Genomic DNA, 15,747 nt, shown 5'->3' with positions numbered 1-15,747 from the left:
ACCTAGGAATCCAACTTACAAGGGATGTGAAGGACCTCTTCAAGGAGAACTACAAACCACTGCTCAAGGAAATAAAAGAGGATACAAACAAATGGAAGAACATTCCATGCTCATGGGTAGGAAGACTCAATATCATGAAAATGGCCATACTGCCCAAGGTAATTTACAGATTCAATGCCATCCCCATCAAGCTACCAATGACTTTCTTCACAGAATTGGAAAAAACTACTTTAAAGTTCATATGGAACCAAAAAAGAGCCCGCATCGCCAAGTCAATCCTAAGCCAAAAGAACAAAGCTGGAGGCATCACACTACCTGACTTCAAACTATACTACAAGGCTATAGTAATCAAAACAGCATGGTACTGGTACCAAAACAGAGATATAGATCAATGGAACAGAACAGAGCCCTCAGAAATAACGCCACATATCTACAACTATCTGATCTTTGACAAACCTGAGAAAAACAAGTAATGGGGAAAGGATTCCCTATTTAATAAATGGTGCTGGGAAAACTGGATAGCCATATGTAGAAAGCTGAAACTGGATCCCTTCCTTACACCTTGTACAAAAATCAATTCAAGATGGATTAAAGACTTAAATGTTAGACCTAAAACCATAAAAACCCTAGAAGAAAATCTAGGCATTACCATTCAGGACATAGGCGTGGGCAAGGACTTCATGTCTAAAACACCAAAAGCAATGGCAACAAAAGCCAAAATTGACAAATGGGATCTAATTAAACTAAAGAGCTTCTGCACAGCAAAAGAAACTACCATCAGAGTGAACAGGCAACCTACAAAATGGGAGAAAATTTTTGCAACCTACTCATCTGACAAAGGGCTAATATCCAGAATCTACAATGAACTCCAACAAATTTACAAGAAAAAAACAAACAACCCCATCAAAAAGTGGGCGAAGGACATGAACAGACACTTCTCAAAAGAAGACATTTATGCAGCCAAAAAACACATGAAAAAATGCTCACCATCACTGGCCATCAGAGAAATGCAAATCAAAACCACAACGAGATACCATCTCACACCAGTTAGAATGGCAATCATTAAAAAGTCAGGAAACAACAGATGCTGGAGAGGATGTGGAGAAATAGGAACACTTTTACACTGTTGGTGGGACTGTAAACTAGTTCAACCATTGTGGAAGTCAGTGTGGCGATTCCTCAGGGATCTAGAACTAGAAATACCATTTGACCCAGCCATCCCACTACTGGGTATATACCCAAAGGACTATAAATCATGCTGCTATAAAGACACATGCACACGTATGTTTATTGCGGCATTATTCACAATAGCAAAGACTTGGAACCAACCCAAATGTCCAACAATGATAGACTGGATTAAGAAAATGTGGCACATATACACCATGGAATACTATGCAGCCATAAAAAATGATGAGTTCATGTCCTTTGTAGGGACATGGATGAAATTGGAAATCATCATTCTCAGTAAACTATCACAAGAACAAAAAACCAAACACCGCATATTCTCACTCATAGGTGGAAATTGAACAATGAGATCACATGGACACAGGAAGGGGAATATCACACTCTGGGGACTGTGGTGGGGTGGGGGGAGGGGGGAGGGATAGCATCGGGAGATATACCTAATGCTAGATGATGAGTTAGTGGGGGCAGCGCACCAGCATGGCACATGTATACATATGTAACTAACCTGCACAATGTGCACATGTACCCTAAAACTTAAAGTATAATTTAAAAAAAATACCATAAAAAAAAATAAGTCACAGGTCAATTTCATTTAAAATGCATGTTCTTGCAAGAAAACATCATAAAAGAATTATTTATTTGTGTATACTTAATTAACAAATATTTTTATAATAACAAAAAAATAAATTCACAGTTAAACATTCATTAGAGATACCCAGCTATTCTGTATTCAGTTCCAGAATAATATAACAGAAGAATTGATGCTTGGTATCATCTACTGGCTGCTTCTTTTCACTTTGCATTTATGTGTCTGCACATGTATAACATCTTCTCTGAAGAAGCAATAAATGATAGAGATTATTTGTACAAGGTATATGGCCAACAAGCCCCCAAAGTGACAAGAACGTAGGTAGTGCCACAATTATAAATTTTTATTAGGAATAAATTCATGAAAGTCCAGGGAGAAAGAGAATGTGAGAGCTGCTCAAGACAGAAAGGAAAAGGAGACCAAAATTGAATAGATCCAAAACAAGTGCAGCATTGGCTGAAGTTTGCTTTAGAATAAACAATTCAGTTTTTTCATAATAATATTTTTGTCTTGCATAAATAACCTTCTTTCTGAAATGTATCCATGACTTTCCTCTTTGAAATGAATTGAGGGAGTTTTTTGAAAGATTAATTTAATATATGGGAAGCTCCTGGCATAAAACTGCAGGAGGCTGACCACTAATTCAGGATCTGGGGTGTCTGGGCTGGAAAGGACCTGCGTGAGCATAGAATTCAAGCATTTTAGGTTTTAACTCTGATCAGAACATTGCCCTCATTTATGGGTGGCCTGGGACTGTATTTTGGCTTTATCAGAAAGAAAACTGCTTTTGATTAGTAATGTCTGCTATAGGCATAGAAATCACAAGTGACAGTATATGTGATACATATTTGATGTCCCTGATTTAGCCCCAGCCTGTCATTATGCAGATGAAGAAACTGAGGCTCAAAGCTTTCTGACTCATCCCAGCTTTCACAGAGGCAAAATCATGACAAAAGCCCAGTTTCCTAGTTACGCAGTGACAGTTTTAGAACTGAATCCCAGGCATCCTCATTCCCAGTCCTACATGCTCTCATTCCTCTCCACTCATTTTTCCATATCAAATATTCAATTAAAATTATGATATTCTTTTTCTAATGAAAACACACTACCGATTTTATAATGTAAGTCAATGGAAAACAAAATACAGTCACACTTTACTGTACAGCAAGGAGCATCTCCAGGTGCTAGCCTTAAAATAGAGATAGTGAAAATTATATCTTGTTCTAAACATCTCCCACTTTGAAAATGGGGTGTGGGGGCAGATAAAGGACAAAAGTCATCTCTATAGTCTGCAACAGAAGGTATTGATTTGGCAGGGCCAAGAGCATGTCAATGTTATATATGGCAGTGAACCGGATTGGTGCACAGCAGATAGTATTGTTCAATAGTAATAAATAATAATTATGTATAGGGACTGTCTCACTGATGCTCTATTCTACTGCCTCCACTAATAACCAGAATCTGATTCTTCCAGAGACCTCCCCTCACTCTTATTCTAACAAGGCAGTAATTCATTCTAGGCCCATGGAAGGTAAATACATCTCTCCTAAATGTGCCTTTCATACAGGCACATAAGATGATCGTAAGTTTAATTAAAGGTCATGACAGCATCTTGGTTTCTGGTGCCTCTTAACTCTGTATTGTTGCTACTGACCTACGCTGACACCAAGTGTCCAGGGATAAGAACCCATGGGTTTCCACATCTGTGTTCTGGTCCCATATCTCACTAGGAGGAAAGTGTTTTTGTTTTTGGGTTTTTTGTTGTTTTCTTTTGTTTTTGATTGTTTGTTTGTTTGTTTTTGACACTGAGTTTTGCTCTTGTTGTCCAGGCTGGAGTGCAATGGCACGGTCTTGGCTCACTGCAACCTCTGCCTCCCGGGTTCAAGCAATTCTCCTGCCTCAGCCTCCCAAGTAGCTGGGATTACAGGCGCCTACCATCATGCCGGGCTAATTTTTGTACTTTTAGTAGAAATGGCGTTTCACCATGTTGGCAAGGCTGGTCTCGAACTCCTGACCTCAGGTAATCCCTCCCAAAGTGCTGGGATTACCAGCGTAAGCCACCACACCTAGCCAAGAAAGATTCTTAATAAGTTTTATTCATGAACTTTGGGTAGAGGCTTAAATTACTTTCCAGGTTTCATGTTTTTATTGAGGAACAACAGCTCCAAATTCTCTCAAAATGTTTTAAACAACTGTAAAAGCCACAAGAGAGCTAAATGGGGACATCTCAGTTAAAAATTCTCCTGAGCATGTATGACTATGCGCATAGTATGACGATCATGGGCCAGCTCTCAGGTAATTTAACACCTGGGTCACTCCCTCTTTAACAATGAAGACTGCTAGAGTTTCATGGGTAATATCAAATATAACACACCTGTAATAGAACGCAGCTTTTTAATCAGATGTGTGCCTAACATTTTAAGCAGCATCAAAAATACAGACTTTCATATAAATACAAAGAAGTTTTTATGTCCAATGGGCTTAGCTTTGAGTCCTGTCTATGGTATTTGTTAGATTTATGACTTTCAAGTCATTTATTTTTCTACACCTGTAAATAAGGATTATGACAGTTATCTTACAGGGTTGTTATAAATAAAATAAGAATACATAACTTTATGGAGCTTATAACTAAGTCTTAAGCAAAAATGCTAAATGATTTAAAAATTTTTTTAATTACATGTAAATTGTATTAAGATGAATATGACTGGTAATTGTTTAAAATGCGGCATTATCATGACATTGTAAAATGTACTATAGTTTGCCAAGGTGCAAACTTTGAAACTGAACTTTCACAGCATCTATATTTCCTACATCTTACAAAAAGTCAAAACAACCAAAGAACTATATCCAGAAAAGGTGTGGTTGGTAAATGGAGATATATCCTTTGCTAGTCTGAAAATGCTTGCCCTAAGGGAATATCTGCTTTCTCATGAGGCAAGTGCAGTTGTCTAATCTAACATCAAAATCATCCTTCACCCCTGAAAAAACAGCTTTGCATGGATGAGGCCAGCAACAGAGCATTTAGGAGCTTGAGGATGGGGTGCAGGGGGTGGGGGAGGGAGGAGGAAAGGGAGAGCAGGCAGGAGACAGGGAGTCAGCAGATCAATAAAACCACTTTAGGATAATGGCTGCAGCTGAAGAGGAGGAGCAGGCTGGACTGCAGGCGATCTCCATCACTGCCAGGAAAGGCCCATTTGCAGGAACAAAGGGCCTCATCTGTCCTGTCAGGACCAAGAACTCACTCAGCAACTGCAACTGCAGGACGCCCCCCTCTGCCCCACCAACCCCCGCCCCCAGGGTCAGGCTCCCCTCTGGCTTTGCCTTACTCCAGCCTCACCTCTCTTCCCTAGAGCTGTGGGAACTCTAGGCAAAAACTGAGTCATTGACACAGGGGAGAGACCACTGGAGGGGAGGGGCCGATGTCCCTGGACTAGCAAGGCCAGCGTGGTGTAATAGACAGGAGAATGAATGGAAAGCTACAGACAGGAAAGAGAACCCCTCTTTAGCCAATGGCTGCAAACTCCTCCTCCACTCAACCTTCTGACAGAGCTACTTTTAAAAAGTGGAAAATAGGCTGATTTGTTCTTCAGTCTTTGTTCCTTTCCCAAGTTCCTCTGTGGAGTGTGTGCCAGAAAGGAAAACCAGCTCCATCTGCCCAGGGAAAAAGAGAAAAGGCAGGGCCAGGGGTCTGGCCACTCCGTGCACTGGAGACAATGACATCCAGGCAACAATGTGCCAAGATTTTAAGATAAAATGACTAAATAAATAGCTAGTAGCTCTGAATCACCTATGATGAGCCAGGCATAGGGGTTGGATACCATCATTATCAGCACAATTTTATTAAAAAACTGAGTACAGGGGGTTACAGGATTTGTCTGAGGTCATGTAATTCACAAGAGGCAGAGGTAGGGGTCAAGACTAACCACATCTCTCCAACGTTATAGCTCATGCTCCAAACCATCACCCTCATCAGTTATAGTGGGTTTGTGTGCTTGGCAAATAATGTGTTTGCTGGCTCTTAAAATGTGGCCAATGGGTATGTCTTCCCAGGAGCTCTGTTGACATGAACTTCATGGCTGTAATGCAGATTTCTGGAAAAGATGTCATTGATCTGGAGGTCAATGATTTCCTTGTGTAATTCATGCCCTGGCCCCAAACATGTTGGGGAGACATCATAGGTGATAAGCATAAGAATGCTAATATTATAAATTGTTAATTAAGCATCTATTAAAAGCTGGGTACTTTACACCAGGAAACAGATTAGAAGAAAGGCATTCTTGGAAGAGCGAAATCTCTAATGGTTGTTGAAATGCAGACACTTCTGGCTTCTTCTTAGGTTATGAAAAGAGGATTGCTCCCAGTTTACAAACCAAAAAAAAAAAAATTGGATACTTCACATAATTATGATTTTTTCCTGAATATATCAAAGATCTGGGGTCGCAGAGCAATCAACTAGTTTGAAATTTCAGGTGCCTCCAAGGAGAGATAAAACATGTCATTTTTTTTTTTCTGGGACAGAGCATGTGAGGAAAACAGGGCTGCCATACAAGTGGGGTAAGATGCTAATTTTTTTCAACAAATTGCTAAAATTTTTAACAAGTAACTGCTCAAAACTGAGAACTAGTATGAGAGTACAGAAAACTGGTATATATGAGCAGTATACATGAAGGGAGTTTGCACTGACTCATGGGGTATTTTGCAAAGGCCTCACTGCATGTTAACAGGAAAGAATGAGGCAGGCAGGATACTCCAGAAACCATCCTTTGTAGCACAGGCCTTGCCAGTAAAGGAAGGATCCGCTGCTGTCAGAAAGAAAATAAATTCCACCCAGATCTTCCACCTTGCATTCCTGTGCTAAAGCTGCTTTTACAAAGGACCACAGACTGGGTGACTTAACAGAATGTTTTTCCTCACAGTTCTGGAAGCTAAAAGATCAAGCTGACATCAGGGTTGGTTCCCTCCGAGAGATGTAAGGGAAATGCCTGCTACAGGCTTCTCTCCTTGACTTGTAGATTATCTTCTTCTCCCTGTGTCTTCAGATTGTCTTCTTTTTTGTCTATGTCTGTGTTAAAATTTCTTCTTCTTATAAGGTACCGGTCCTTTCAGATTAGGACCCACACTAATGACCTCATTTTAACTTGATGGCCTCTGTAAAAACCCTATCTTCAAATCAATTCACATTTTGAAGTACTGGGGGTTCGGATTTCAACGTATGGACTTTTAAGCATTCAAGCCCTTCACTTTCTGGAGGGTGGAGTATCTATGTGAATTATTTGGGATTCTTCTACATGAGAGATTTGTCTATTCTCCTGCATTTATTTACTCAATAATTTACTCAACCACGTATTCATATCAGTATAGACTCAGATACTTATTTTATACTTTGGGTTACAATCTAATACAACTTCTTTTTTTCTCAATTTGTTTTAGCATTGGCCATTGGTAGCTCTTTCAGTTAGCTTCTGTGTTTTGTCTTGTTGTTTATTTGTTTTTTGTGTTTGTTTGTTTGTTGCATACTCCCATCAATGTGGGGTTTGTTTGCTTGTTCGCTGAGTACTTCCAGTTTCTGGCATTACAAGATGCTCCAGGCTCATCTTGTATATTCCCTGTCTCAGTTCTAGAATCAGCCATTTTTCCAAAGAATTTTGTTTTTTTGTTTTTTTTTTTTAGGGCAGAGAGCAGGGAATGGTATTAGAAATCAAGATTTAGGTGCTTGGGAGCTCATTGCCACTGAGGTGTTACTTTTCTTAGGCTCTATCAGCTGACAGAGAAAAAGGTGTAGGGGTGTGTGTGTGTGTGTGTGTAAATGGTGTATATACACATATCTATGAATATTTATATATATAAAATCATCTATTCTATATTACTGTTGTTTCTAATGCTAATCCATTATCACATAGATTATTCTAGATTCCTTCCCTTTCTTATCTGTAAATTTCCACTCCAACAGTCAGAAACCTGGCTCCATCATCTTCCACTTATTACTTACTAGTTCCACTATTAAGTATAGCAGTATTAAGATGTATGGCAGTACTAGAATTGCTAAGACATACTCTTGTGGGAAAGACCTCTATGAACTAGAGTACAATGCTTATGTGCAGCTACATTTGCCGTTAGGCTTACCAACTCCACTCATTTCTAAAGTTACAAAAATGAATAATTTATCAGCCTCCTGCTTTTGTAGTACAGTTAGATTCTCTAGCCATAGTCTGCATTTCTTTGTGGAATCCTCCAACTTACTAAATAATTTTTAAATTGCATATATTAAGGTTCTTTCTTTGTGCTGTAAAATTCTATAAATTTTGAAAAAAGGCCTTATTGCAGGATTATAAATAATAATTTCTTTGCCCTAAAATTTTCATATGCTTCACATATTTATTTCTCCCTTTTCCTTGATCCCTTTACAGCCTCTATAATCTTGTATTTTCCAGAATGTTGTATAATTAGCATTATATACTATGTAGGCTTTTCAGACTTGCTACTTTTATCTAGCTGGGGGCCAAAAGAGTGGAGCTGGTGCCAACAGTCTCTGGAAGCCCAGAGCCTAGAGGATGGAGTTGCTTCCCCGGCTGCTAAGAAAAGAGCTCTACCTGCCCTCAGCCTATAGGACACAGAATAAAGTCAAAGAAAATGATTCTCCACCCTTACAGTCTAATAGATTTTTTTCTAATAGGCTTTGGACTTCCTTGAAACTTGTGACCCCTTTATTTCTTCCAATTTCTCCCTTTGAAATGGGAATGTCTATCCTATGTCTCTCTCACTACTGTATTTGAAATGAAATGGCTTGTTTTCCAGTTTCACAGGCCCACAGATAGAAAAGAATAGTGCCCCAGGATGGATCATACTCAGATCATACCAAATGTGGATGATTTTCATGGTGAGATTTGGAACATTTTTAGTTGAGAATATTTTATGAGATTTTGGACTTTGAATTGATGTTGAAATGGGTTAGGACTCTGGGAGATGTTGGGACAGGGTGGGTGTATTTTGCACATGAGAAGGACATGAATTTGGGGAGTCATACTGTGAATTTCTTCAAAAAGATATGTTCAAGTCCTAGCCCTAGTACCTGTGGATGTCACCTTATTTGAAAATAGGTATTTTCAGATGTAATTAGTTAAGTTACGATGTGTTCACACTGGATTAGGATGAGCCATACATCCAATTACTGGTACCTGTCATAAGAAAGCCAGGTGAAGAAACAGAGTCACACCAGAGAAGAGCATCATGTGAAGATCAGAGGCAAAAAATGGAGAGATGCATCTATAAATCAAGGAGTGTCAAGAATTGTTTGTAACCACCAGAAGCTAGGAAGAGTCAAAGAAGGAATCTTCTTTGAAGTGTTTGGAGAGAACGCAGCACTGCCAACACCTTGATTTCAGGCTCTCCTAGCCTTCACAATAATAGGAAAACAAATTTCTGGTTTTTTTAGCCATGCAGTTTGCGGTAATTTGTTAAAGAAGCCCTAGAAACTAATATGCCTTATATCCTAAAACCTCACTATAATCATTTATCTGTTCCAGGAGTTTATTTGTCAACTCCTTTGGATTTTCTGTACAGACAACCATGTCATCTTCAAACCATTTTATATTTTCATTTCCAATCTGTGGATACTTATTTCCTTTTCTTATCTTATTGCACTAGCTAGAATTTTGAGTATCACATTGAATAGGAATGGTGAGAAAGGATATCCTTGCCTACTTCTTGACTTCTTGAGAAATTGGAGGAAGCACCCAGTTTTTCACCATTAAGTATAATATTGGCTTTAGCATTTTTGTAGATGCATTATGTCAAGGAAGTTCCCCTCAGTTATAGTGTGCTTGGAGTTTTTAATGTAAATCAGTGTTGAAAAAAGCAAAAGAATATAAATCAGTGGAAATAAAATTTTATTAAATTTTTATTGACTATACAAGAGCAGAAACTAATGCAATTGCAAACCAAAAACAATAAAGAAAATTAATTGAACCAAAAGCTGACTGTGCGAAAGTCAATAACATCGATAAATTTCTGGCCAGAAGTTAAATAAAAACAAAAAAAGAGAAGACGCAAAAGACAAATATAAGGAATATAAAAGGGATATCAGTATAAATTCTACATATAAAATAATGTGGGAATATTAAAAACAACTTATGTCTATAAATAAATGAAATGGTAAAATTCGCTGAAAGATGCAAACTACTAAAGTTCATTCCAGGAGAAACAGATAAACTGAATAGTCCTAAATCAATTGAAATAATTAATTAATAACTATAAATCTTCCAAGAAAGAAAACTTTAGGACCAGATGATTTCACTGGAAAATTCTATCAAACACTTAAAGAATAAACAATGCCAATTCCACAAATCTCTTTTAGAAAATAGAAGTGGAGATAACACTCCCCAATTCATTTTATGAGGCCAGCATTACCCTAATACTACCAAAGCCATACAAAAGCATTCTGAGAAAGGAAAATCACAGAAAAAATTTCTTGTGAACATACATTTAAAAATCCTCAAAAAAATTACACGTAGAATCTGGCAATATAAAAAGGAGATAATACATAACAACCGAGTAAGGCTCATCACAGAAATGATGAAATTTATTATATGAACAGATTAAATAAGGAAAACAATATGAGTTTCTTAATATAAGCAGGAAAAAGTTTTCCACATATTCAAAATCTATAACTGATTTTTTTTAACTCAGCAAACTAAAACCAAAAGGAAGCCTTCTCAACATAATTTAGAGAGGCTACAAATACCTATAGTTTTTCCACTAAAATTAGGCAAAAGACAAGGATGCATGCTTTCTCCACTCCTATTCAAATTCACACTAGAGCACAAGAAAAAATAGAAACTATAAATTTTGGTAAGAAACAGATAAAACTGTCATATTTGCAGACAGTATGTTTGTCTACTCAGAAAATCCCAAATATGCTACATAAAACATACCAAAACTAATAAATGAGTTTAGCAAGTTTTCATGGTCAAGTTAAATGTACAAAAATCAATTATGTTTCTGTATTGCAGTGATGAACATTTGGGAATTAAAATTAGAAATTAAAGTTGAAAAAAGAAAAAATGTCCCTAAAACATAAAAAATTGAGGTTAAAGCTGACAAAATATATACAAGATCTGTACACTGGAAACTACAAAATACTGACCAAAGAAGTCAAAGAATACCTATATAAATGAGATCTATTATGTTACTAGACTGGATGACTCAGTGGTATTAAGATGTCAATCACCCATCTCATAATCTTTATATTCAGTACAATCTCAATCAAAATCACAGCAAGGTATTTTGTAAAAATTGACAAGATGATTCTAAAATTTATATGGTAATGCAAAGAGAATATAATAACCAAAATAATTTTAGAAAAAAGGTCAAAATTGCAGGACTCATACAGGCTAATTTTAAGACTTACTATAAAGCTACAATAACCAGGACATTGTACTATCAATGAAATAATATACTTATAAATTAATGGATCACATGTAAGTCAGACCAAGACCCATACATATATTGACAATTGATGTTTTTAAACAGAGATACAAAACTAACTAAATGAAAAAGGTAACACACCCATGGAAAAATTGCATCATATCCAAAAATATATAAATTGTAATCCATACTTTGCACCACTGGCAAAAAATTAATTGAGAATATATTATAGATGTAAACATAAAACCTCTACTCATAGAACTTCTAGGAAAAAATAGGAGATAATCTTTGTGATATTGAGTTAGGCAAAGACATTTTAGATACAACACTAAAAGCACAGCCATTAAAAGGAAAAAATGATAAATAGGACTTTAATTAAAAATAAGAACTTCTGCTCTTCATAAGACCCTGTTACAATAATGAAAAACAAGCCACAAAATAGGAGAAGATACTTGCAAACACATTAATCTAATAAGGTACTTGTATCCAGAATATATAAAGAACTCTTTAAAAAGATAACAAATTTTTAAGTGAGCAAAAGATTTAGGCTGATATTTAACCAACGATGATATGCAAATGGCAAGTAAGTGTGCAATGATGCTCTATATTATTAATCATTAGGATAATGCAAATTAAAACCATAATGAGATACCACTACACACCTCTGAGAATACGGAGGCAGGAGAAGAAAGACAATAGTAAATCTTGGCAAAGATACAGTTACTAGAACTTAAGTTTTGATTACTGGGATGCGAAATTATATGCCTGCTTTGGAAAATATTTGGATATTTTCCTGTAAATTAAACTACATGCTTACCTTACAACCAATTAACTACACAAATGAAGTGAAAACATAAAAGTGGTAGGCCATTTTTGCATTACTACAATATAAAGAAATACGAGAGACTGAGTAATTTATAAAAAAAAGAGGTTTAATTGGCTCACAGTTTTGTAGGCTTTACAGGAAGCGTAGCGCTGGTATCTGCTCAATTTCTTGGAAGGCCTCAGGAAACTTACAGTTGTGGCAAAAGATGATGAGGGAGCAGGCAAGTCACATGAAAAAAGCAGGAGCAAGTTGGGGGTGGGGGAGAGAGAGAGAGAGACAGGGGAGGGGCCACACATTTGAAATTATTCGATCTCATGAGAACTATCACAAAGACAGCATCAAACCATGAGGGACCTTCCCCCATTACCCAAACATCTCCCACCAGGCCCCACCATCACTATGATTACAATTCCAAAATGAGATTTGGGTGGTAACAAATATTCACATTATATTATTCCATCCCTGGCCCCTCCCAAATCTCATGTCCTTCTTACATTGCAAAGTATAATTATGCCTTCTCAACAGTCCTCCAAAGTCTTAACTCATTCCAGCATTAACTCAAAAGTCCAAAGTCTCATTTGAGATGAGGCAAGTCCTTTCCACCTATGAACCTCTAAAATCAAAAACAAGTTATTTGACTCCTAGGATATTTTATCATGCAAGTATAATCACTAGGTAAATATTCCCATTCCAAAAGGGAGACATAGGTCAAAAAGAAAGGGGCTACAGGCCCCACACAAGTTCAAAATCCAACAGGGCAATCATTAAATCTTAAAGTTCCAAAATAAGCTCTTTGACTACATTTCCCACATGCACAGCACAGAGGTACAAGGGGTGCATTCCCAAAGCCCTGGACAGCTCCACTCCGGTTGACTGCTCTCACGGGTTGCTTAGTGCCTGCAGCTTTTTCATGTGTAGGGTGCAAGCTACCAGTGTATCTACCATTCTGGGGTCTGGAGGTCAGTGACTCCCTTCCCACAGCTCCACCAGGCAGTGCCCCAGTGGGGACTTTGTGTGGGGTTTCTAACCCTACATTTCCCCTCCACACTGCCCTGGTAGAGGTTTTTTGTGAGGTTTTCTGTAGTAGGCTTTTGCCTGGGCACTCAGGCTTTCCCATACATCCTCTGAAATCTAGGCAGAAGTTCCCAAGCCTCATTCATTCTTGCACTCTGTGCACTCATAGGCTTAACACCACATGGGAACTTCCAGGCCTATGGCTTGTGCCTTCTGAAACAGTGGCCAGAGCAGTACCAGGAGTCCTCTGAGACAAGGCTGGAGCTAGAACAGCCTGGATGTGGGGAACAATGTCCCAGGGCTGAACAGGGCAGCAGGGCCCTGGACCAAACCCATGAAACCTTTCTTCCTTCCAAGAGGCCTCTCTGCCTGTGTTGGGAATGGCTGCACTGAAGGTCTCTGAAATGCCTTCAGTGTCTTTTTCCCTTGTCTTGGCTATCCATACTTGGCTCCCTGTTACTTATGGAAATTTATCTACCAAGTGGTTGCTCCACAGCCTGCTTGAATTCCTCTCCTGAAAAATCTTTTTCTTTCTCTGCCACATGTCCAGGCTTCAAATCTTCCAAACTTTTGTGCTCTGCTTCCCTTTTAAGTTCCAATTTTAGATCATTCATTCACTCCCACATATGAGCATAAGTTGTTAGAAGCAGCCAGGTCAAGTCTTGAACACTTTGCTACTTAGAAATTTCTTCTGCCAGATAACCTAACTCACCAATATGAAGTTCAAACTTACATAGATTCCTAGGGCAAGGGCACTTTATAGCCAAGTTATTTGCTACGGCATAACACGTGACATTTGCTCTAGTCCCCAGTAAGTTCCTCATTTCCATCTGAGACCTCATCAGCCTGGACTCCACTGTCCATATCACTTTCAGCATTTTGGTCACAATCATTTAACGAGTCTCTAAGAAGTTCCAAACTTTCTCTCATCTTCATGTCTTCTGAGCTCTCCAAACTCTTCCAACCTCTGCCTGTTATCCAGTTCCAAAGTTGTTTTCACCTTTTCAAGTATCTTTATAGCAATGTCCCACTCTTCAGTACCAATTTTCTGTGTTAGGCCATTCTTGCATTGCTATAAAGAAATACCTGAGACTTGTTAATTTATAAAGAACAAATGTTTAGTTGGCTTACAAGTCTGCAAGCCTTATGGGAGGCATGGTGCTGGCATCTGCTCAGCTTCTAGGGAAGCATCAAGAAGCTTACAATCATGGTGGGAGACAAGAGGGAAATAGGCATGTCACATGGCGAAAGCAGGAGCAAGTGAGGGAAAGTGGAGTGGGGAAGGTGCCATACACTTTTAAACAACCAGCTCTCACAAGAACTCATTATCATGAAGACAGCACCAAACTATGAGGGATCCGTTCCCATGATCCATACACCTCCCACCAGGTACTGTCTCCAGCAATGGAGATTACAATTCAACATGAAATTTGGGCTGGGACAAATATCTAAACTATATTACATAAGTTGGTGCAAAAACCTGTGGCCAAATGTTTATAGTGGCTTTATTCATATTCACCCAAAGCTACAAACAACCCAAACGTCCTTCAGTGGATGAATGGATGAACAAGCTATAGCACATGTGTAAAATGGAATACTATTCAGTGATAAAATGAATGAACCACTGATAAATGCAACAACCAAGATAAACCTCAAATGTGCACTAATAAATAAAAAGTGCCATATTCAAAAACTACAGAAATGTTGGGAAATTTCAAAACTAAAGGGAAAGAAAATGATTAGTAATTTTCATATGTTTGAGGTGGAAAAAGGGTTTAATACAAAGGTGTATTAAAAAATTTTTGGGGTGATGGACCTGTTCCATATCTTGATTTTGGTGGTGGTTACGTGACTGCACTAAAAAGTATACATTTTACTGCATATAAATTTTACCCCAATTAAAAATACTTTTAAAAAACAAATGCAAAGATAAATGTTGGTGAGTTATAGTTTTGGAAGCTTGTTAGACATTTCGAGTGGCAGAGAGTTGCAGTGTATGAGTTGTGGAGGCAGTAAAGGTGGAAGATATGTTGACTGGAAATGGCATCCCATAAACCTTTCCCTCATCCTCAGCAAAGGCAGTTCTCAGATATAAAATCTGAAAAAATAATAGGAGTAATAAATATACATGTCAGGGGACAATGGTTTCATAATGGATTTGATTATAAATAAAATTAAATATCTGAAATTCCACAAGTTTTTGACTTACCAGAACAAAATGATAAAATCTGTAGTAGATGGTATTCAAAATACAAGTAGACATACCTTTTTTGGTGTGTACAGATGTGTGCTATACAAAAGGAAAAAAAGCCTTTATGTTAGTCCTTTATAATAAGTATTCTTATTTACCGATATCAAATTTGGTTTTCAATCTTCCTTGAAGTTCTTTTCTACTTCAAAATCCCTCAAACAGGTCTTCAGTTACTTAGCTCTTAGTGGGTTGATATATGCTACTATTATAAACTTGGGTATTATATGTGGAGAGCTGATGGTGCCTTTCTATTGCTATCTTATTGATCCTTCACTTCCCCCATAACATCTTTAAGAAATTCTATTACATGCATATTGACACCCCATGCTCAATGTCAAATTTCCGAATGTTCCTTTCGTTTCTCTATTTGTTATTAATCTCTGTGTTCTTGATTTATTTTTTGGGTTTAGCTTCTACTTAGCCGATTCAATTTTCCACACCGTGTGTTCTACTTGTTAA

The 15,747-nt window shown here is 37.8% G+C and overlaps 1 protein-coding gene across 3 annotated transcripts in view; it reads right to left on the bottom strand.

Moving 5' to 3' along the window:
• Positions 1–11,783: 11,783 nt before the first annotated feature.
• DHX35 (DEAH-box helicase 35) overlaps positions 11,784–15,747 on the bottom strand; it is a 782,267-nt gene continuing 778,303 nt past the window's right edge. For 2 of the 3 annotated variants that reach the window (XR_010132262.1, XR_010132260.1), the window contains one exon: positions 11,784–15,327. The gene's annotated coding sequence lies outside the window, so the exon portion shown is untranslated. The remainder of the gene's footprint in view (positions 15,328–15,747) is intronic. The other variant, XR_010132261.1, reaches the window with a different exon arrangement.

Source organism: Gorilla gorilla, chromosome 21 (assembly GCF_029281585.2).
Source record: "Gorilla gorilla gorilla isolate KB3781 chromosome 21, NHGRI_mGorGor1-v2.1_pri, whole genome shotgun sequence".
Classification (NCBI taxonomy): domain Eukaryota; kingdom Metazoa; phylum Chordata; class Mammalia; order Primates; family Hominidae; genus Gorilla; species Gorilla gorilla.
This window is presented reverse-complemented; position numbering and strand designations above follow the sequence as displayed.